Source organism: Gorilla gorilla, chromosome 12 (genome assembly GCF_029281585.2).
Source record: "Gorilla gorilla gorilla isolate KB3781 chromosome 12, NHGRI_mGorGor1-v2.1_pri, whole genome shotgun sequence".
Taxonomy (NCBI): Eukaryota; Metazoa; Chordata; class Mammalia; order Primates; family Hominidae; genus Gorilla; species Gorilla gorilla.
Genome location: NC_073236.2, coordinates 120,429,544 through 120,452,087, shown reverse-complemented (window position 1 = coordinate 120,452,087; position 22,544 = coordinate 120,429,544). Strand labels below are relative to the sequence as shown.

Genomic DNA, 22,544 nt, shown 5'->3' with positions numbered 1-22,544 from the left:
ACTGAGTCTTTCTCTGTCGGTGGTGTGATCTCGGCTCACTGCAACCTCTGCCTCCTGGGTTCAAGGGATTCTCCTGCCTCAGCCTAACGAGTAGTTGGGATTACAGGTGCATGCCACCACACCCTGCTAATTTTTTGTATTTTTAGCAGAGACAGGGTTTCACCATGTTGGCCAGGCTAGTCCCCTGACCTCAAGTGATCCACCCACCTTGGCCTCCCAAAGTGCTGGGATTACAGGCCGGAGCCACCATGCCCAGCCCTAAGAGATAGTTTTCTCTGATGTTTTTTTTTTTTGAGGTTGACACTTATCCCATACTAAAAATGGCCAAATGTCCTGACTAGAAAAGCAGGATATTCACCTCACCGAGCTTTCTTTCTTCCAGTATGTGGCCCTTTAAGTCCTTGTGTTAGTAGTGCCATCATGCCTTTACACACTTCTAAAAATCAACCTTCTCTTTTGGTTGTTCCTGGCAAGAGTTTTAAGTCTGCCACAAACTACTACATCATAGCCAGAAGTATAAGTCTATATTTGGAAATTAGTTTAGACATAAGGAAAATACTTATGTATTATTCTGTGACTATTATTGGATGCTACACTGAGTCATCAGAGGTAAAAGTAGTCTCCTGCCCCATTTAAGAGCTGGAGGAAACTCCCAGGGACCTGCAATAAGTAAAGAGGCATATATCATAGGGAGGGGTGCAGAAAAAGGGGCAGCAACACAAAATAATTTTTCATGATTTCTTGTGACTCTATGGATCTCTCAATTCTGCTAATACTTGAACATTCAGAACGTGAACACAACCATGTGGTTTATTCCCACAGTTCTCATTTTGGTTTGCACATAATGCAGAGATAGACAATTGCAACCTAAAGTAGAAGAATGAAAATATAAGAGCTCTATGTTTGCATAATGTCTCCAGTTTGATTACAGTCACGAAATACAGTATATTTGTACTTTTTACTTTAAATCCCATAAGTGGTCTAATTTTTTTAAAAAAATATGTTTTCAGAATAAGGAGATTTAAAAAGGATTTCATATAGTCTAGGAATTTCAACTAAGGTTTTCCAGCAACACCACACTCATACCACCTCAGGCATTTGCCAATCTGTTATAAAAGAAAAACCCTACGTGTAGTCACATACAGTCATTGAAAGAGCCTTAGGCATACTTCCTGTGTAAATTGAGTGTGCATATTAAGTGGGAAGTGAATGGTACATGTGCAAAATCTTGGTTATTCAGTTTAAGGCCCAGAGAGATTATTAACATAACTTTGCAGGTTCTGTGCAGCATAGTCAGCGATGACCATTTCCCTGAGATGGATTCAGGTAGAGGGAGCCCTGCCAGGAGGAGGCCTGAACACTGCAGGGGCAGCAGTCTGCTTCCTTTCTGCAACAGCTTGCTGCCTGGCATTGTTGGGGTTGGGAGTGCAGGGGTGCAGGGGTGCAGGGGAGACAACAGGCACTTCTGTAAAAGTGGTTCCAGTGTGTGGTAGGAGACTTTTTTCTCCATCTCCACCTCTCTGGTCCATCTCTTTCAGATGAGCCCTGAGCCTGTGGGCTTAGAATTTATGAAGCTAATTTGCAAGGGAGCTTGATGTGGTACTAACAACCCTGAACTGTGGGTTCTGATGCCCTTAGCTAATTATCTGACCTTGGGTTAGTCCTCCCCCTTCTTTGCCTGATTGTTCTCTATCCTAAACGAAGAGGTATGAGTGAATGATCCTAACAATTGCATGCAGCTGAAACAGCTTTGGGTTCAGGACTCCCTTTGGACAGTTAAAGACTCAGGGCAGCAGGAAAGGCATCTGATTACTTCAGTGGAGTCTTCCCTGTGATGAACTTCTCAATAGGACGGAGCTTTTAGCATTTCTTCAGCCTTCTGCCATTCAGCATTTTGCCCTGGAGGTACAAATATAGTTCTATGTCTTGTGCATTTCTTTTTTTTTTCTCATTTCACCACATAATCCTGAGCATAACTGAAAACATAACTCATTATCTACTCAACATCAAAATGTAGATTAAAATTCTTACAATGGTCACTTTAAAAATTATCTTTCTGTAACACATGCAAAGCTGAGCTCCCTAGTGTTCCAGTTCAATGTACAATCAATTCAGAAGAGACTGCAAACAATTCTGATTATTTATTGAAGTCTAAGAAAATGGCAAAGAGGTATAACAAAATGCAACATATAGGAAAAAATTCTTCAAAATTTGCTTTAAATCATTATCTTTCCAACGTTTTGCCCATCACAGCATGGTGAAAACAGAGAAAACCTGTTTTCTCACTGCTTCCATACTACAAAAAGTGCTCCTAAAATTCAACTTTCAGTGGCTCTCACCTTCCTCTAGCTTTCTGCCATCTTTTCACATTTCTAGGTCTCTGCTTTCCCCCACCTCTTTGCCCTTCCATAATGTAAGTCAATTCAGCTTGTCTTAGTTTCATTTCAGTCCTCTTTTTACCAGTTAACCACACTGACACCACAAACCCCAGGGCCTGGAAGACACAGTAGAACACTCCTTTAGAAGTCTATGCTTGTTTGCTGGCGGTGGGATGGGGGTCAGAAATGGGAACAAGGGTTCAGATATATTATTCTTAAAGCCCTTTAAAAGTATCTGTCATAGGGTGGGCAACGTGGCACATACCTGTAATCCCAGCATTTTGGGAGGCCAAGGTGGGCAGGTCACTTGAACCCAGGAGTTTAAGAGCAACCTGGGCTACATGGTAAAACCCTGTCTCTACAAAAAATACAAACATTAGCTGAGCATTGGTGGTGCACGCCTGTAGTTCCAGCTACTTTGGAGGCCAAGGTGGGAGGATCGCTTGAGCCCAAGAGGTCAAGGCTGCAGTGAGCCATGATCATGCCACTGTACTTCAGCCTGGGCAACAGAGTGAGACCCTGTCTCAAAAAATATATCTATCTGCCTATCATATTTGTGTTATGACAGCTCATGAATAGTTTTTTTAAAAAGCTACAAGGTAACAAAAATTCTTTTTGGCCACACTTTACTGCTCATTTGCTTATAAAATCCACTTTTAGCAAAGAACCCTGCTAAATCAGTTTAGCAAGAATCCCCACCTTCAATATCTCATCACCCTGGATATGTGTTCAGTTTCCTCATCCTCCATCCACCATCTCCAGGTAATGTCTGATCACCCTGGCCTGCCTTCAGCAAGAATTCTCTTAAGTCAGTTTAGCCACAGTCCCCCTTACCCCTGATGTTTCCTCTTGGTAATGTTCTATCCTCTGACCTCCACCCTGCTCCTTGGCTATAAAGTTCCACTTGCCCACCCTGCATTTGGAATTGAACCCAAGACCCCATTGCAGTGGTCCCTGTGATTATCACGATGGTGCTAAATAGTCTTACTTTGCTTTAACAGTATCATTGAATCATGTTTTTTAGCAAAGCCACAGACCAGTACAGGTCCATGGCCTGTTAGGAACTGTGCCACACAGCAGGAGGTGAACAGTGGGCAAGTGAGCATGACCGCCTGAGCTCTGCCTTCTGTCAGATCAGCAGAGGCATTAGATTCTCATAGGAGCCGAAAGACTACTGTGAACTGCGCATGCGAGGGATCCAGATTGTGTGCTCCATATGGGAATCTGAAGCCTGATAATCTGAGGTGGAAGAGCTTCATCCCTCAAACCATCCCCCTCCCCCTGCAACTGCCCCCAGTCCATGGAAAAATGTTCTTCCATGAAACCAGTCCCTGGAGCCAAAAAGTTGGGGACTGCTGCATCAGGGAACTCAGGGGCAGAAAGGTTAAATCACTTGCCCAACTACTTACACTGATAGGGTGATAACTTGACTCTAGGTATTTTGATTTCAAATTCCAGAAATTTACCACCTCACTGAACTTTCCCTAACTTTATTATTTTTCTTTTCACATGCACACAAACATACATGGATGTGTGAGCATGCTCATGCAAGCATGCACACACACACACACACACACACAGACACAGAAACTAATTGAAACACAGCCAGATATTATTACATATGTTCAGAGTGTTCTATATATATACACACAATCATATATTAAATAAACGAAATCCACATAGCCTCTCAGTTTCTGTTTCTAGAAGAAGCCCTGACCTTATAACAGAATAAATACTACTGCTGGGTCAGAGAAATGGAGCTAGCCTCATGCTTCCCCCTGCACTGACATGCTTTGTTTTTTAAAGCAATTTCTATTTACATTACTATTATTTTCATTGTCTTGATCATCCAAACCTCAAAGGAAAGAGGCTAATGATATTCCCCTAGCCCCCACTCCTCACACTCATGCTGAGAATGGAAGCAGCTCAGATTGACTGAATTGACTCTGCAAACCCTTCAGGAACATTAATGGAGTTGCTACTATAAACAGCTGGAGTTGCCATTTGCATCTCACTCTGTCTTCCTTTTTTTCCTTAAAAAAATTTTTTTAGAAAAGCACCCACAACACCCTGGGGGAATTTTCCGGGAGAAGTTGCAGGTGCTATGGATATTTTCATTTAATAATCATTCTTGCAATTCAGCACATTTGTAATCCATGTGGTAAACTCTGACTTACATTTCTCCCAGTGGACACTGGCCAGATGCAGAAACCAAAGAGCTTGGTGCCGGTACTGCCTCTTCCTTCTTTTATAGTTTGTGCATTTGGATGTGTTTAGCATGATCTGCGAGTGCAGGGTAAGGAATGTGCTGTGCTTAAAAGACCCTTTTGTTGACATTAAGCAATCATAAATATATGCAGCACTTATACTCCTTGCCTTTAGTGTGGAGTGCTTTAATTGGATGGCCTTCTCATGTGATATCATAAAGAACATATGCATATTTGTGGCAATTCCATTGGATCTTGAAGAAGCGAGGCACATACAGAGCAGCACATTCCTAACATCTATGGATTGCCTCATATATGTCACCACATCTTCCCACCAGGCTTGCTTTCCCTACACTCCAAGATGGTAACTTCCCAATCTGTCCAAATTCTATTTGGAATCCTCCTGGACTGTGTAAATGTCAAGGCCAGTTTCCTTTCCATGTGAACAGCTTTGAAAGGAGAACTGCATGCCTTACTCCCTCATAAATACAAGCCAGAGCATCTTCTTTTTTTTTCTCTTTTTAAGAGGAGGAGGGAATGAAAGGGGGTGTTTGGCCAAAAGTTAAAAAAGAAATCCCTTTTCAAGAATGACGTTCTCCTTATTTTCACCACATAAACAAAATGTTTAAGCCTGCACAGAGCCAGGTTTCAAATAGTGGATTTTTCTGGATAAGTCATTCTGCTGCTGCACTAAGATACAATCTCTTAAGGCAGCAAACTCCATCAGGGGGCAAACGTCACCACCTGCATGCCTGGGAGAGGGTACAGTCATGGCCCTGGGAGAAAACAGATGGTGCCCTCAAAGGAATAATACAAGAGATGTTAACAGGGACTGTGTTCAGGAGTGTGAAGAGAGTTAAGGGAACCAGTAAAGAATGGGAGCTCTCGGCCGGGGGCGGTGGCTCATGCCTGTAATCCCAGCACTTTGGGAGGCCAAGGCGGACGGATCATCTGAGGTCAGGAGTTCGAGACAAGCCTGACCAACATGGAGAAACCCCGTCTCTACTAAAAATACAAAAAATTAGCCGGGTGTGGTGGCACATGCCTGTAATCCCAGCTACTGGGAAAGCTGAGGCAGCAGAATTGCTTGAACCAGGGAGGCGGAGGTTGCAGTGAACTGAGATCACGTCTCAAAAAAAAAAAAAAAAAGAATGGGCATTCTCTAGGACAAAATGAAGTAGAAAGCAGGAAGATTTCAGGAATAATAAGTATCCAAACTCCTTTTTCCTTCCTGCTCCCAACCCCTTACTGTGCCTCCCATTGGCCAAAACCAACCAGTAGCCAGAGGTCAAGGAAGGGGGTGTCCAGAGGGGTAGAGGGGCAGACAAGCTGGCAACAGGTGTGAGGCCTCAGGCACTGAGTACTCCTGCTCATCTACATAAAATCAATCACATCTATTTCTCACAGCAACTCTATGAGGCAGTTGTAACTTGCATAGGACAGACAGGGAAACAAAGGTGGGAAAAATAAAGTAACTTGCTCAACCTCACATAGTTAGATGATGGAGTTTCCAGTGAAAGAATTGCTAGCCTTCTGCATAAGAAGGTGACTGACAGGGCTTAAACAAGCATGGTCCTACACAGAAACCTGGCCATTCTTCCACTGGAAAGGTCCGTTTAGGTCTGGAAATCTTCAGTCTCAGGTTGTGAAACATTATCCACATCAGATGGTTCGTGGATTTCAGATAGACAGGAATGAGAGCTCAGATATTGAGAGATGTCAGGCCATCTAAAAAAAAGCTATCTACATCTATTTAGTGTCTTAGTTTAGATAGTAATAATTCAGATAATGAGAATTTAGAAAGCAAGGGCTATCGGGCAACCTGAAACAATAGAAATACATTCAGAAGAAAAGCAAGAGCCTTTGGAAACACTCTCTTATACAATAGTCACAAGCTTAGATATTCATGAAAACCTCTGGGACAGTATCTACCCTGAATTCCTGCCTTCATTACCTTGTCCTGGGAAACTATATGGGATTTCAGTTGTATGGATTTTGAGGATGGCGTAGGAGAATGTATTTATTTCCTGCTCAGTACAGAAAAAATATTGCGAACTTTAAAATCACAGCATAAAATCATATGTCTGCAGAAAGACAAGGATTTGTTCATTTTTCTTTTTCTTTTTTTTTTTTTTTTTTTTGAGATGGAGTCTTGCTCTGTCACCCAGGCTGGCGCGATCTTGGCTCCCTGCAAGCTCCGCCTCCCGGGTTCATGCCTCAGCCTCCTGAGTAGCTGGGACTACAGGCGCCTGCCACCATGCCCGGCTAATTTCTTATTTTTGTATTTTTAGTAGAGACAGGGTTTCACCATGTTGGCCAGGATGGTCTCGATCTCCTGACCTCGTGATCCGCCTGCCTTGGCCTCCCAAAGTGCTGGGACATTGTTCTTAAGTCACATCCTTTTCATGCTTACGCATCTCATGTCATCATTTATTTTAAAATACACAGTTTTAAAAAAAACCTTTGAACTACTCTGTAATATTAAGCATCTTACAGTTGATAGTGTGATAGTGTTTACTTGACAGTATTTGTTCTTTTTACTGGTATATAAAATCATATTGTGTCTTTCAACTGATAGCTACCTAGATTTGATAGAATATGGTATTATTGGTGCAGGTTAGTTAGCGGGCATTTTGCTCCTCTTTGCACTGAGGTTGTGGTGAGCCCAGCCAAAGGGTTGGTGTCTGGACTGGGCTCATTCTTGTTTCTTTTCACTCTCTCGGGCCAACCTGGAGCTCTGGCCAAGCCTGGGGTTCAATGAGTTGATTCTGGTGTGGGAGCAGCTAGGGTTGGCTCACAGCTTTGGGGTGTCATGCAGGGAGAAAGGAAAGTGAGTCTCTTTGGGGAAGGTGGCCTTGAGAATAAAAAGTCAGTCTGAAATCCAAAATATGGTAGAGGTGGAAACAGGCAGTGACTGAGTGGGGCAGAGTGATTACAGCAAAATGCACAGTAAAGGAACTGCATCTCAGGTCAAGTGCAGGCAGCGGAGGCACGTGTTTGAGAGAGTCAGGACCCCAGAAAGCAAGCCATTGGAGGGGTCACCTTCTCCTATGATCTGCAGTCCTTCTTCTTAACAATCTTCATTGGTCTCAACTTTGAACCGGTTGCTAAAACGAAGAGAGATTCTGAAAATACGTTCTACTTCTGTTTTTTTTTTTTTTCAGTCTCCATTATATCACCATAAACACATCTGATAAAATGGAGATAAACCCTGAAAACAGCTGCTTCTCATGGTTTCTTCTGGTGAGGTAAGGGACCCCTTGGTGATGGAGGTAGAAGATCAATTGATGCCACAATACCCCTGGCTCAGGCGTGTGCCATACAGGGTGGGCCTCTCATTGGTGCCAGGCTCCTCCCAAGCCCTCTGATTTCCCTTTGGCACTGGGGGTCCATATTCGTTGGTCCAGGGTTTCCATAACAAAACACAGTACTACAGATTGATTTGCTTAAACAACAGAAGTTTGCTTTCTCATTGGTCTGTTCTGGAGGCTGGAAGTCCACAATCAAGGTGTCAGCAGGGGTGGTTTCTTCTGAAGTCTCTCTACTTGGCTTGGGGACAGCATCTTCTCATTTTGTCTTCACGTGGTCTTTTCTGTTTGCATCTGTGATGTCTCTATTTGTGTCCACTTTCCTTCTTTTTATAAGGACACCAATCACATCAGATTAGAATCCATCCTAATGGCTTCATTTAACTGAATCACCTCTTTAAAGATCCTGTCTCCAAATACAGTCAGATTTTGAGGTACTCAGGTTTAGAGCTTCAACATATGAATTTTGAAGGGACACAGTTTAGCCTATAACAGGTCCCATAGAGATTACAGCAACTAATTTTAAGTTTTTCCTTAAGATTCATTTGCATTTTATCCTTTTTTTGGTTAAGATTAATCTGAATTTATAAGCTGCTATGTTTTTGAGACAGAAAGTTTTTTTCTTCTTCTGATATTTCCACACAAAAGGACACAGCATTTGCCCTCTCTTCTTTTCATTTAGCTATGTTTCCTTATACAGAGTTGCTGGCAATATCTGTTTTTATGTGCTGCAATTATTCATGTGGAAGACAGTAATGTGCCAAATTTTGAGCCATTTCCCAAACATGTGCAATGTGTTCAAAGGCCAGGTAATTCCAAGAAGTCATCAGCCTCTATTATTCCTCTAAAGGGACTACTTTATGCATCCCTGTGAGTAATCAGGGCCAATTAAGCCTATGAGAACAGGCTGTGTGAGCAGAGAGAGCAGAGAAAGAGAAAAAGCTTATTAGAGAAGAAATAATATTTTTAAAAGCATATCCTGACTTCCCAAGAAAATCAGGACAGAATCAAAACCTTCAGAAACTGGAATTGGAGCTCAAATAAATAACCAAGATTTTTAAAGTTATTACTGTGTGTTCACTCATATGCAAGGTGCTGGGCAGATAAAAAAATTCAACGGCTTCCACCATTTCTTGACCCATCTCATTTTGGCAAAGAGTCAATCATATCCAGATTAAGACATCCTTAAGTATCTTTAAGTTCAGAGGACTCAGTGAAATGAACATGCTTTTGTCTTAAAATAATGATAGCAAATGCCATTCTATATATTTAAGCACAATGTACTTTAGCCATAAATAACAAGAGCCTGGGTTATAAGTATTTAAGGATTTACTAAGAGTGTCTTCAAGGAGAAGCAAGATCAAAGTCAGAGATGTCCCAGGAATGAAAGTAAACCATTGTCAGGTGAATGAGATTAGAAGCCCTCTCATACTTTTCTCTCCAGCCCTGCTGTTGCCACTCTTAAATTTGATGCTTCAATTACTCTTTCATGGGAAATTACAGGTGGCACCTAATTGTTTTCCCTACCTCTGGTCTTTGACCTACTAATCCATCCTATTCACACCAGCTGATTGCCATTCTGGAAGCACTTCTCTGATCTGTCAGTTCATTCCTCAAGAGTCTCTCCCAGTACCCCCACTGACTAATGAATAAAGCTCATATACATTCTGGAAGTCAAGGCCCTTTATGATTTGACACCAACGAACCTTCCCAATGTCATCTCTCATCCCTCCCTATTATAAATCTTGTCCTTCAGCCTGGAAATCCCTGAACCCAGCTGTAGTTATGGTCCCAAGAGCAGCCTGTTAAATGTATGAGTGCTCAGGTCCACCCCTATAGAAACCACTACACTGAGCTGGGTCTGTAAGTCTGGTAGAGCCCAGGAATCTCCCCTTTAGCAGGACCCCATCAATACTGATGTACATCCAGTTTGGATATTCCAGCCAAACCAAACCTTTGTTGTTCACTTGAAACGTCTTCTGTGTGTTTCCCCTGGTTCATCTCCACCATGAAACCAACTTCCTCTGACTCCACATCCCCTTTACCCCACCATCTTGAATTTTCTACCAGCAGCTGCAAAGTTTCTCTCCCTCTTAACTCTCACTTAGTGTGTCCCTACCTTCCATACAGTCCATCTCACTTTCTATTACCTTACATTTTAATTATTTTTATACATGGTTTACCTCCCCATGAGATTATATGCTTTTTGAAGGCAAATTTCATGTCTAATTTGCCTCTCCAGAACCAATAAAAAAGCCTGGAAAAAAAATGACATATGGTAGGTATCTCTTGAATCAATAGGGTTTGCTAGACTTGGTAGCCCTAAATCTCTTTGAGAGGAAAAAGGCCAATAAATTTTTTTTTGTTTCTATAAATAGTGGAATCCTGTCTTTTTACTGCAAGCTCAAGCAGAAACCAATATTCTTTGAAATGAAAAATGTCACACCAGATGAGTGAGTCATGGAATTTCAGAATCTCCTTCACACCTTTTATAAGGTACATAAACATGGTGCTATCTTTCTGTTGTTCATTTGGAGGAAATATATGTATTTTCCTCACAAAAACACTTGTTCTCATTTGATGAAAATAATCTATATGAAGTTAGCAGGGTGAACTGTCATTCATTCATAAGAATAGAAGGTAATAAATTAACAATCACCTTGAATTAACGCATTTAGATAATCACTTAATCTTTGGGGGTTAATCTTCCATTTCTGAATATCTAAGATTAACTACCCCATAGAGCTTAAGCTCTATTTTAAGGAAGATACACCCCTGACTGGAGAGAGAGTCCTCGGAGAAGGAATCCTCAGATTTCTCACACCTGTGTTTTTTCATTGCTCCTATGGAGAGCTTAGGTTGGTGGACATTGGGAGCTTGAACTGCTCCTTGGGGAGGTTTTGCTGGAACAGTAGAGTTATTAAATAGCTAAAATGTCATGGGCAATAGATCTAGGTTACAAAGACAATACAAAGAAAGGTTCCCAAAGTAATGTCCCCACCTGTAACTGAAGGCAGCAATGATGAATATAATCCCAAACAGCAGGCAATATAAAAAAAGAGTTGCTGAGCTCTGGAATGTATTATAAGAAGTCCTTGAATTCCTGTTTAGCCCATTCAAAACTTTCTCTTCATTTTACCAAATCCTGAAACGTAATATTCTTGTAATGAGTGCATATCTCACCCTCTATTTTTTTTAATCAAAAGAGAAAATAGTTTAAAATTCCAGGAAAGCTTTTAAGACAGTTATAGATCATACAAAATACTGTACCCATTTACCTTCTATTATAATCTGATCTCCCTCATATAGACACAAACCCAATTCTTCTAAATACTAAGATGGCGAATTATCCCCTCAAAGATCTTGAAGTTTTTAAGGCAAGATGATCTTCAAAATAATTATTGTAAGTTTAACTGTTTAAAGGTTCAATTAATGCTTACTTCAGTTATTAATGACTTATAAGAAATTATTTCAAGGTATAGCAGTCTAACACAACCCTTTATTACATTCATGGATTTTGTGTTTCAGGAGTTCAAACAGGGCAGAGGAAGAACGGCACTTCTGACATCAGAGGCTCCAGCTGAAAGGTTCCAAATCTAGGAGCTGGAGTCCATCACTCACAGGTCTTATAGTCGATGCTAGCTCTTGGCTGAAGCCTCAATTCCTCTTCAGTGGGCCTCTCCCTGTTGGCTAAAATTTGGGCTTCCTCACAGCATGGTGGCAAGATTCTAAGGGCAGGAATCCAGACAGAGAAAGGGCCAAGCAGAAGCCATAATGTCTTCGATGACCTGGCCTCAAAAATCATGCAATACCTTTCATTCACTGAGGCCGTCACAAAGCTCCACCCATTCTCAATGGGAGAGAAATAAATACTGACTCTCAATGGGGAGTGGCAAGGTTCTGGGAGGGCATATGGCACCCAGAATATGGCTGTAGGCATTTGTAAATGGGGTTGTTGACATTGAGCTTTCAGGTAGGTGATGTGGTTGGCTATTTTGCAGTGAGCCCCTGGTTTTGGTCTTTTCTTTGGGGATAATCAGATTTTTAAAAGTATGTTCTTTCATTTTCTTGCTTAGGGAATTCTAGGAGACTTGTTAGGGCTGGAGGTTAAAATAGGACTGGGGAACTCAGCATTCAATATTTAATGCGTATACCTTATTTTCAGTAGGATAGCCCATCTTAACTGTACTAACACCTGTGCCAGCCAACCCCCGTCCCAGGTTTCTCTGTTCTACCCTCTTCAGATAATAAACCTCTAGAGTGGAGGAAGGTCAGTTACCCAGTGGCATAGAACTTGGAAGAAAACCTAAACATCTGACTGCTTTGCCAGAAGTTTTCACACAATTTTTTATATTTTCTTTTCCACCATCATGCCCAGTTACAAAGGAAACTGGAGCTGTCCTGTCCTGAGAATTCCAGAGATTCTGAAGAATCTGTGATGGGTAACACATTGATTCCCAGCTCTCTCCACTCTGGTTTTGGATTCCACTGTTTTGGTTTTCATAACTCATTTACTGTTGCTTCATATGCTTTCCAGCTTCCAAAATGTATGGCTGTTGTCTTCTCGCTTTATTTCCTAGTCCTTTGAATCTCTTTCCTATGGCTTTGGTAGGGTTTTGAAAAATGTGAGTTTAGCATATTTGAACTGCCATTTTAACCTAAGAGTCTCTTCAGTCTCTTTCAACCATTGTTCAGGTGATATCATTAGCAAACCCCTAAAGACTAAATTCTTTCAACATGCTCCAGGTTTTCAACAACTCTCCTAAAGCATGGTAGTGCTGTAAACTGAATTTCAGGTATATTCTAACCAGTACAGATGACAATAGGTAGTTCTCTTGTTCCAAGCACTCAACTCAGCACCTTTCAAACTGTGTTAGTGCAGTAGCATCCCTCAAATCATTAATAAGTGGTCTGAAAAAAAGCTTGAGGAATATTATGTTGCATTCTGTTCAATGTTTATCATATTATGAATCAAGAAAAGTGTGCTTAATTTGTTTTTATTTAATATTTCCAAAACAGTTGACTATATAATCCCTTTTTTCGGAGAACATTTTGTAAGATTCTAATGTAATGTCCCTCAAAGTGGGTTAACCAACTACCTGCATTAGAATCATTGAGAGTTCATTTACATATTTGGATACCCTTGGTCCTATTCCAGATCTTGAATCAGACTAGGCCTTAGGAATCTGCATTTTACATCAAACAACATATGCAATTTTTGTGCTGCTTAACATTACTGGGAGACTATGCCTAACTATTTGAACCTTTATCCTGAGGAACTTCCACAGAGGAACAGTTTTTCAGCCCCTCTCCATGCCTCACATATTCTACTCTTTAGGAATGACTTTTCTGAGTGGTAAACTTGGAAAAACACAATACTAATGCTTGGTCTAGCCCCTACCTCTCACTCCTCTCTTTGGGATCTGCTTATTTGCCAGAAGGGTGCATTTTACTCTGTGGGGTGGGCTATGTGCTGAGGGAGGAATCTCATAATTATCTGATTGTTCCAAAGATTGGGCAGAAAAATGTATCTAATAAAGGATTAAAACAATAGAAAATTCACTTACAATGTTAAAGGTGGAGGCTTAGTCTTCATAGAGCTATGCCCGTCTCTCAATTGGTTCTGAACCAATCTCTCCATTGGTTCAAAGGCATGTTACATATTGAGTCCCCTCAAATCCTGAATTTACATTTGAAGATAATTGACCTATAGGCAAGTTTCAAAAAATACAACATAGGTACGTCATGCAATGCAGTGGAAAACACATGGCTATTCATTTTACTTTTTTTAAAAAAAATTTGCATTCATGGGAAGAGCAGACAAGGTAAAGCAGCAGTGACTGAAATTCATCTATTTGGAAGTAATTCCAAAGGATTTGAAAATAGCCAGATCCATCCTTCATATTTCTTTTAAGATCCCTCTTAAGACAAGCAGAGAGATAGGAGAACAGAGTGTGTAACATCTGGTTTGTTTAGGGATAAGAAGGGTGCAGTAGAGGGAGTTCTTGGAAGCATTCTTAAAGGATGTGGTAGGAGAGCACCTGGAAAAGCCTACTTTATTGAAGGGAGACTTCAAGGACCCAGGCAGAGGAGGTCATGTTAACAAATCGGATGGAGTTTCTTGAAGATATCCCTGTCATGAAAGAAGAAGGAGATTTAGTGGCTGTATGAAGAGTGCTTTGATTTTTAAACAAGATTTGACAAGATCCACATCCGGGATTAATGGTCAAGGGGAAGAGCTATTGAACATGGGTAATGTAGGGTGCAAGAGAAAAAACTGGCTCAAGAAAGGGAGATGGATGAAAGACAGGGAAGGGTTTTGTGATTTACTCCTATCCCCTCCTCCCCGTGGATGGAGGAGCATTTATCCCTTACGGTGACTTAGATATATTACTAATGGAGGAGGGGATAGTAGTAAGAGAAAATGGTCAGCCAGATTTGGGATAGATTTTGTAATATGTATTACATATTACAAACGACAGAACAACTACACCGAGTCTTGAGATGATTCAGAAACTTGGACCCAGCAATTGTAGCAAATCATACCCAATAGGGATAGTGATGTTTGGCTGTGACATCGTGGCTTGGGCAGAGGGATAGAAACCAATCCAAACCAAAGAGATGAGGATTAATAAACCAAAGTAGGGAACAATTAGCCCAGTGACATTTCCTGAGGATGGAGTTTTAGATGATTGTAAAGTCAGCCAAGTTGGTCTTTGGTGTTCCCAGCCTTTTTGTGGGAGTACTCTCCTATTCTCACACTCTCGCCTCTTTCTCCTATAAAAATCTAATGTCAGTAAAATATCTAACTCACCCAAAGGGATAAATGCTTAGAGAGAGTTCAAGGCATTATTCTTCCTCTGGGTATTTACATTTTGATGGGAGTTTTAAAATTGAAATCAAAGTATTATAGCTGTTGTGATGGAATTTCAATGAAGCGTTTGGGGAGGACACAGTAGGGTTATTACTTGTCCCAGAAGTCACTCATGGCGGTTGTCTCCTGCACCTGGTGGTAAAATCATTGTTCGTTCTGCCAAACAGTATGCTGGTCTACAATTCTTATGAAAAAGTAAAATCATTGAAAATAGAGCTTTAAAAACTGGATTTGTGGTTGAAAAAACAGTATTGACAGGCTTTGGCCAAACGAGCTGATGGAATGGCATTATGGTATGGGAATAGGAAGGAGAAAAGGGCAACAGAGAAGGGAGCTGAGGCCCAGACACATTCACACACTGACCAACCTCTGAATGCCTTTAGCCCCCAACACTCTCACCATCATCCTCATTGAAATCCTGCCCCATTCAAATGCTACTTCAGAGACACCCACACACTGACCAGGGTCTGAGTGCCTTTAGCTCCCAACACCCTCACTATCATACTCATTAAAATCCTGCCCCATTCAAATGCTACTTCTTCTATATAGGAAAAGAAATGGTGTACTGTTCATTTTCTTGTTGCTAACAACAGTAGAAGTAGGGAGAGGGAGTGTTTTCTATAATGAATTCTCCTGTAAATCCAAGCAGAAAAGAGGAAAAGGAAGGAGAGAGTAAAGTGGGCACTAACCCTGCATTCTGCCTCCAAGATCCTTCTTGATGATTTGGCATCCTGGAAAGACACAATTACTGGAAAGCGGCAAGCGTTTTCCTGTAGAAATTTACTAAATTTCTTTCTGAGGATACAGGAGTGTGGGGGGTACGATTATAGAGGAAGAGACTGTAGTATACCATTCAGCAGCCTTAACTAGCAAAAAACACAGCTGAGAGTTCAATATGAAGAAGGAGTCTGAGCTTTTAAAAGGCTGTAAAACAACCCATGAACTTTATTCATGGAAAAGTTTTTCACACCCCCATTTAGAGTTCAATTTGACTTTACTACATTGTTTAAATTAACTATCTAGTTTCTCATCCCAGAGATTAAAGCAGAAAATTAACAGAGTGGCCTAAGCTAACTTGGTAGAAAAGGCAAGGAAAACATGTTAAAAGGACACAGGGACTTTAAGAAACGCAGCTGTCTGAGGCTATTTTGGTCTGGGACAGAGTCTTAACTGCTCAGTGTGTCCTGGGGCCTCACTGTCTCAGAGCAGATTTTTCCACCTTGCCCTCTACTTCCATCCCTTCAGTTCATCCATTCCAGCCGCAATGGCCTTGCTGATCCGCGTCCGCACCAAGTCTGTTCTCAGTTCAGTGCCTCTGCATTGCCCTTGCCTCTGCCTGTGAAACTCCAAGGCAACACTTCATATGGCCAGCCCCTTCTCTGTTCTCCATCCCTTCACTCTTTCTTAAATAGCCACTCTCAATCTGCATTTTCTTTACAAATGCTCTATTTTCTTTACAAATAATTACCACTTGAATTTATTTGATTTATATGCTTTTCTGCTTACTTATTTCCTGCTTCTCCCCTTTGAATGAAACCTCCATGAAAAGAGGAATCTTGCCTAGCTTGGTCACTGTTCTACCCCAGATCCCAGAAAGGCATGGAGCAGCCACACTATAAATGATCGTAAAGAACTAGTAAGCAAGGAGTCCCCAGTGATACCGCGGAGTCTTCCCAATAAGGTTGCGTTATAATCAGTTTCCTCTTTCTATAAAGACAGGGAGATTTATGTACATTTTATAAATCTTATAGCCACAATGAATTATTTGTTTTTATTTACGGAAATTCTCAGTTATCTGGAAAGATCTGACACTGTGAAAAGGTCCCTTCTGCAATACGGATACCAAGGAGGATTTTAGGTTGTGAAAAGAGAAGTGGTTGCTTGTTTTCTCTCGCTAGATGAAAGGAGGCCACAAATCTTTTTGCAGTTCCACTAAAGAGCCAATAAAATAGAAACGCAACACACATGTGCCAAGAGTTCAACAACAAGGCGGAAGTGGCTTAGGTTTGTGGTCTGTTACCACATGACAACATTGAGTTGGGGCCAAGGCATTTTCTGCTCTTTGCAGTCTCTGCACGTTGAAAGGCTCTACTTCGGAATGAACAAGGGATAGACATGTCACAGAGGAGGAACTCCGTGATCGGCACAGGGGTGTGAAAGGATCAGGGAAGACATGTTTCAGCAAATAGAAAAGTTAGGGAATTTAAAGTTTCCCTACACAAGAGTAAGCAAATTATGGCACAGAAGGCAAATTCAGCCCGCTGTCTTTTTTCTTGGCAGTTTTAGAAGTTTTTATTTTCCCAAATGGGCTTTTATGAATTGAAAAAAAAAATTCCAATATTCACTTGGAAACTTACTAGTTCCTAGGAAATAAAATTAGTGTGGCATAAAGGAAAGGACATTAGTCTGTGAGTCAGGGGGCCTAAGTTGTCCTGACTCTTTTACTAACTAGTTACTTCTGCTGTCTGGTTTTGTAAATAAAGTATTATTGGAATACATCATACATTTATTTATGTATCATCCATAGATATTTTCACACTATAACAGTAGAGTTGAGTAGTTGTGAAGGAGACCACATAGCCCTCAAAGCCTAAAATATTTACCATCTGGTTCTTAATATTATAGAAAAGAAAATTGCCAGCCTTTGCCCTATACTATGAGTACAAAAATAAATATGTTATACCATATGAAATTGCTTATATTTGATCTAAACAATTGAAATTTCACATAATTCAATTTAATAATTTGTTCTTCTAAATCTCTTCTTCAATGTCCATCTCAGAACCATCTCATCCATAAAGCTTCTTCCAAATAGACGGGAGCACTCTGGTTTCTCAATCCCCATGGGACTTTGCTCATTATGTTTGGCTGATTCCATGCTTCCATAATAGTCATTAGATGTATCGCTTCCCCTCTACTACTGGAAATACTGTTATAGGCTTAATTGTGCCCCTACCCCCTAATTCATATGTTGAAGCCCCAACCCCTAGTACCTCAGAATGTGACTGTATTTGGAGATAGAGTCTTTAAAAGGTAACTTAGGTAAATGAGGTCCTTAGGGTGGATCCCAATCCAATCTGAGTGATATACTTATAGGAAGAGAAGATTAGGACACAGAGATACCAGAGAGGTTGTTCACAGAGGAAAGACCATGTGAAGATGCAGTGAGAAGTTGGCCATATTCAAGCTGAGGAGAGAGGCCTCAGAAGAAACCAATACTGCCAACGCCTTGGTCTTGGACTTCCAGCCTCCAGAACGGTGAGACAATAAATTTCTGTTGTTTAAGCCTCCCAGTCTGTGCTATTTTGCATGGCAGCCCTAACAAACTAATATAGCTACTCAAGAGTAGAAGTTATTTCTTAGAAACTCCTATTTTAGTCCCCAATGTTCAATGGAAACATGAGTTCGTAACTCCAAGTTAACAAACCATGAACTATTGCATTAAATCCACATCCATTATCCCATATGTAAATGTCATGAAGGTCAAGTACACAGCTCCATATAACTGCATTCCCAATAGCATTGAGAGCCATATGTCTGTCTAGTATTCATTGACTAAGCTTTATAGAATTTAGTAAAGCAAGGTGCATAACTTGGTGTGTCTGGGATCTAAATTGGTGAATCTAGGCATTGAGGACCAGAATACTGTTTAGCAGAACCAACATTGGTTCTCCAAAGTTTCTAGAATGTAAATAAGAAGTTTCTACACAGAAATGTCCTAGAAGACTCTAGAATCATTCATTCAGTGAACATTTATCAACTGCCAGGCAAAAAAGTCAACTTACATATCTCTGCTCACTTACTCTTTTCAGTGAAAATTGAAAAAGCTCACCACCCCTTTCTTAGTGTACTGAGGGAGAGAAAGGAATAACTAGTAAGCTGGATGAGAGCTCTGTCAATTAGAATAACAGGCCCTTGGTAGCCAATTCCAAATAACAATCTTCAGGGGAGCCCAATAATAAACATTAAACAGAAATATTAAATATGTAGTTCTAATTTACATTCCAGATGTCAGAATCTGCAAAAATGGGCAATGCAACAAAGATCAGACCATATGAGGAGCCAAGCTTCCCTGGTTTATCCAAAATCTGTTGAGTAAAAAGTGCAACTGCTTCACATGGGACTGTAGCCAAATTCAACCTGAGAGAACACATTTTGCAAACATCCTCCAAATGTATTTCCTGATTGTTCATTTCTAAATGAACAAATAAGAGGTTTCAGTATGAACAATGTCCAGATGCCCCAGAAGCCTGCTCTGTTTGCCAATTCCATTGACCAAACACACATTCTATTCCTTTTGGATTTCATTGGCAGCCCACGGTGAGAAGCACCGTTTTATCTATGAAAAACTTTACCAACTTAAAGCTTGATGAGGAGATATATGAGGAGAGACCACTGGGCATTCTGATGAATTGAAAGTCAGAAGTTATTGAGCATAGTCAGATCTGATCTTTCCCAGACCCATACATTTCACCCAGGGAATTCCCATACAGTTATGGGAAAACCTGAATCACATTATCTCTAACCAACTCCAAATTTAATGGTGTGAGGAACACTCCACCTTAAAACAAAGCAAAGGCTTATAAAACACATGGCTGCTATGGTCTGACTTCTCAATAGAGGGCTGGTTATCTTTTCAATAATAAGTTCTTAAGCATCTCTGAAAAATAATGCCCACTTACCAATCTGCCTTTGGTCACTGGATCAAGAAAAAGAAAAGTGTTCCTAAATTGATTCTCCAACCCCTTTCTCTCTGTGTGTGATGAGATTGTTCCTAAAAAATCTAAACTCCTATTTTTAGTCCCCCACCTTCAATAGAAACATGACTTGGTAACTCCAAGTGAACAAATCATTAATCATTGCATTAAATCCACATCCATTATCCCACATGTAAATGTCATGAGGGTGAATGTACACAGCTCTATGTAACTATATAGCTTAGAAACTAAGACAAAAATACTCTTTTTATTAAGTTAGTAATCTGGATTTCAGGGGAAATTATTTTTTATGCAGACTTGTCAAGATTATACAAATAATCAATTTTCCAGGTAATTTACAATCTTCAGAGTGTGTGGGCCTTTGAAAATAAAAATTCATGTGTAATTCTCCCTGCGGCCTGAATTTTGAGTGCACCAAATCCATATTATCTAAAGACAATGTTCATTGCATTACACACCCTTATATCACCAACATTTGACCACCACTCCACCCGGAACTTTCCATGGCCCTTTACTCCCAATTCCATTGAAACTAAATTTCTCAGTTTAGTTGTCATAGTTTTTCACAGTACTTCTCCAGTTGGATTCACCAATTCTCCAAAATATACCTGTTGTTTAAGTCAAGCAAATTTCCTCTATGTCTACAAATAAATCATGCTTACTCTAGAGTCTTTTCCTTGTATTTCTTCCTTTCATTTGAAAGATTTCTTCTAAACCTCAGATCCAGCTTAAGATGTAATTTATTGAAAGTTGCATTTTTCAACCAACACCCTCACATTCATCTTTTTTCCTGTGCCTTCGAACGTCACTAATCCTCTGTATCACATGATTTAGTAATGACTTATGTTTGAAAAACTTACTCTTGTTTTGTACATTTGATTAAAGTCTCACAAAAATGAAAGCTTCATTTAAAAAACATTTGTTCTCTGCTGTAATCTTAGCACCTAGAACAATATCTGGAACATGGGGAGGCTTGATAAATATTTATTGAAATAATAAATAATGATTAAACAAATGTCTTCTCAGTAGGACTTGGAATTTTTCAAGAACAGGGGCCACATTATCATCCTTTGATTTTTACTATCCACAGTCCACTGCTACACTGTCTTAGTCTATTTTCTGTTGCTTATAACTGAATACCTAAGACTGGGTAGAAATGAAAATGGATTTCTTACAATCATGGAGGCTGAGATGTCCATGATTGAGGGGCTATATCTCGTGAGAGCCTCCTTGCTGGTGGGGACCCTCTTCAGAGTCCCAAGGTGGCATAGGGCATCACATGGCAAGGAGGCTGAGTGTGCTAGCTCAGGTCTCTCTTCCTCTTCTTATAAAGCCACCAGTTTCATTCTCATGATTACCCATCAATCCATTCACACATTAATGCATTAGCCCATCAATGGATTAATCCATCCAGGAGGGCAGAGCCTTCATGACTCAATCACTTCATAAAGGCCCCACCTCTCAATACTGCCTCATTGTGGATTAAATTTTAACATGAGTTTTGGAGGGGATAAATTTTCAAACCATAGTGCATGTACATCTCATTTACCAAGTACTTGATCTTCTGCAATGCTCAATGACTAATAAGTTACACAAAAGTTCAGCTACAGACTTAAGTTCTAGGTCAGACTTGAAGATAAATGCAATTGTAGTAGTCACCCCCTAAATTATTCCTGGGGGAAAAAAGGAAGAGACAGAAAAAGATCTATTAAGTTTGGAAAGATGCCTATCTTTTAAAATAGAAAGTAAGACCACTTGTCATTTAAGGAACATAGGTCTTTCTTAATTATCATGTTTCATACAATTATTGTTAGGCACAGTTTTTCTTCTCTATAGAGGACAAAGCTTATTAAATATAACATCTACTCAGATTTCCATGTAGATACATATCTCTAAAGTAAACAAGCCAGGCAAATATTATTATATCCACTGCACAGATGAAGAAACCAGTAAGATTGTCTTATCAAATGTTATATGGCTATGAAATGGTAGAGCTGAAACTAACGCAATTTTTTTTTTTAGTTTGCCTCCCATATTTTTATGATGCCTTTTGAAAGCATTCTTAATGGTAAACATAAAGAAAATTTTGATGTCTACTCACTTTCCATTTTTTGGAATTTTCCCCTTTTGGTCTCCTTGCTACCCCTAGTGGACTCTACCTTCCTTCCCCTGATTCTCATGAGAATCTGATCATCGCTAAAGTGGGCAAGGTAAATTGTGGCAATTCTAGTGTATCGAGGTGGTTTTCTGAAGCAGTAATCAGTGCATTATTACTAATTCTATGCTTCTTCATGGAACCATTACCTAAAAACCTAGATATTTTGGCTGGGAACAGTGGCTCACATCTGTAATCCCGCACTTTGGGAGGCCAAGGTGGGCGGATCACTTGAGGTCAGGAGTTTGAGACCAGCCTGGCCAACACGGTGAAACCCCATCTCTACTAAAAATACAAAAATTAGCTGTGTGTGGTGGTGGGCGCCTGTAATCCTAGCTACTCGAGAGGCTGAGGCACAAGAATCACTTAAACCAGGGAGGCGGAGGTTGCAGTGAGCTGAGATCACGTCACTGTACACCAGCCTGGGCAATAGAGTGAGACTCAGTTTCAATTAAAGAAAAAAACAAAAACCCAACAACCACAACAAAAAACTAGGTATTTTTATTGCTTTGGGAAGGAGAAAATGCGGAAAATATAAGAATCAAATCTTGACTTTTTATTTCTAAAATATTCTCCGGAAACTCAAAGCAGAGCATAATCTTGAGTGCCAAGGCTTTCATTGTGAGAGCCAAGTTTTTATGATAAAGAAAAGGTTTTTCTGAGTCAACTCAGATGGAATATGAAGATAAATCTTATACCATAAATAGCAGTGTCAGGAAGAAGGCAGATTTCTCTCAAAAAACTACATAAATTCAATCTGCTGGAGCAAGAAGGAAGTTGAGATGGAAAAGGGGGCAATATTTAGTAGTCACTGTGTAGGTCTCAGAGAAGGGACTCTGCTCCCATCTTCCTCTCTTGTAGAGCTAGGCCCAGCCCTAGAGAAGGTGATCTAAACGGTAGTCAG

General features: G+C 40.3%; 2 long non-coding RNA genes across 3 annotated transcripts in view; one reads left to right on the top strand and one right to left on the bottom strand.

The window, feature by feature from the left end:
- Nucleotides 1-792: 792 nt before the first annotated feature.
- LOC134756722 (uncharacterized) lies at nt 793-11,397 on the bottom strand. Its single transcript, XR_010129824.1, has 3 exons — nt 11,172-11,397; nt 10,895-11,038; nt 793-1,899 (listed from the first exon to the last, which is right to left on the bottom strand). It is a non-coding gene; the product is annotated as an uncharacterized lncRNA (long non-coding RNA).
- The window catches only part of LOC129531795 (uncharacterized), a 52,318-nt gene continuing 41,138 nt past the window's right edge, over nt 11,365-22,544 (top strand). The window contains exons 1-3 of one of the 2 annotated variants that reach the window (XR_008677205.1): nt 11,365-11,516; nt 17,864-18,025; nt 21,635-21,695. This is a non-coding gene — a long non-coding RNA (uncharacterized lncRNA). Of the gene's footprint in view, nt 11,517-11,775; nt 11,867-17,863; nt 18,026-21,507; nt 21,554-21,634; nt 21,696-22,544 lie in introns of those variants that run through there. The other variant, XR_010129823.1, reaches the window with a different exon arrangement.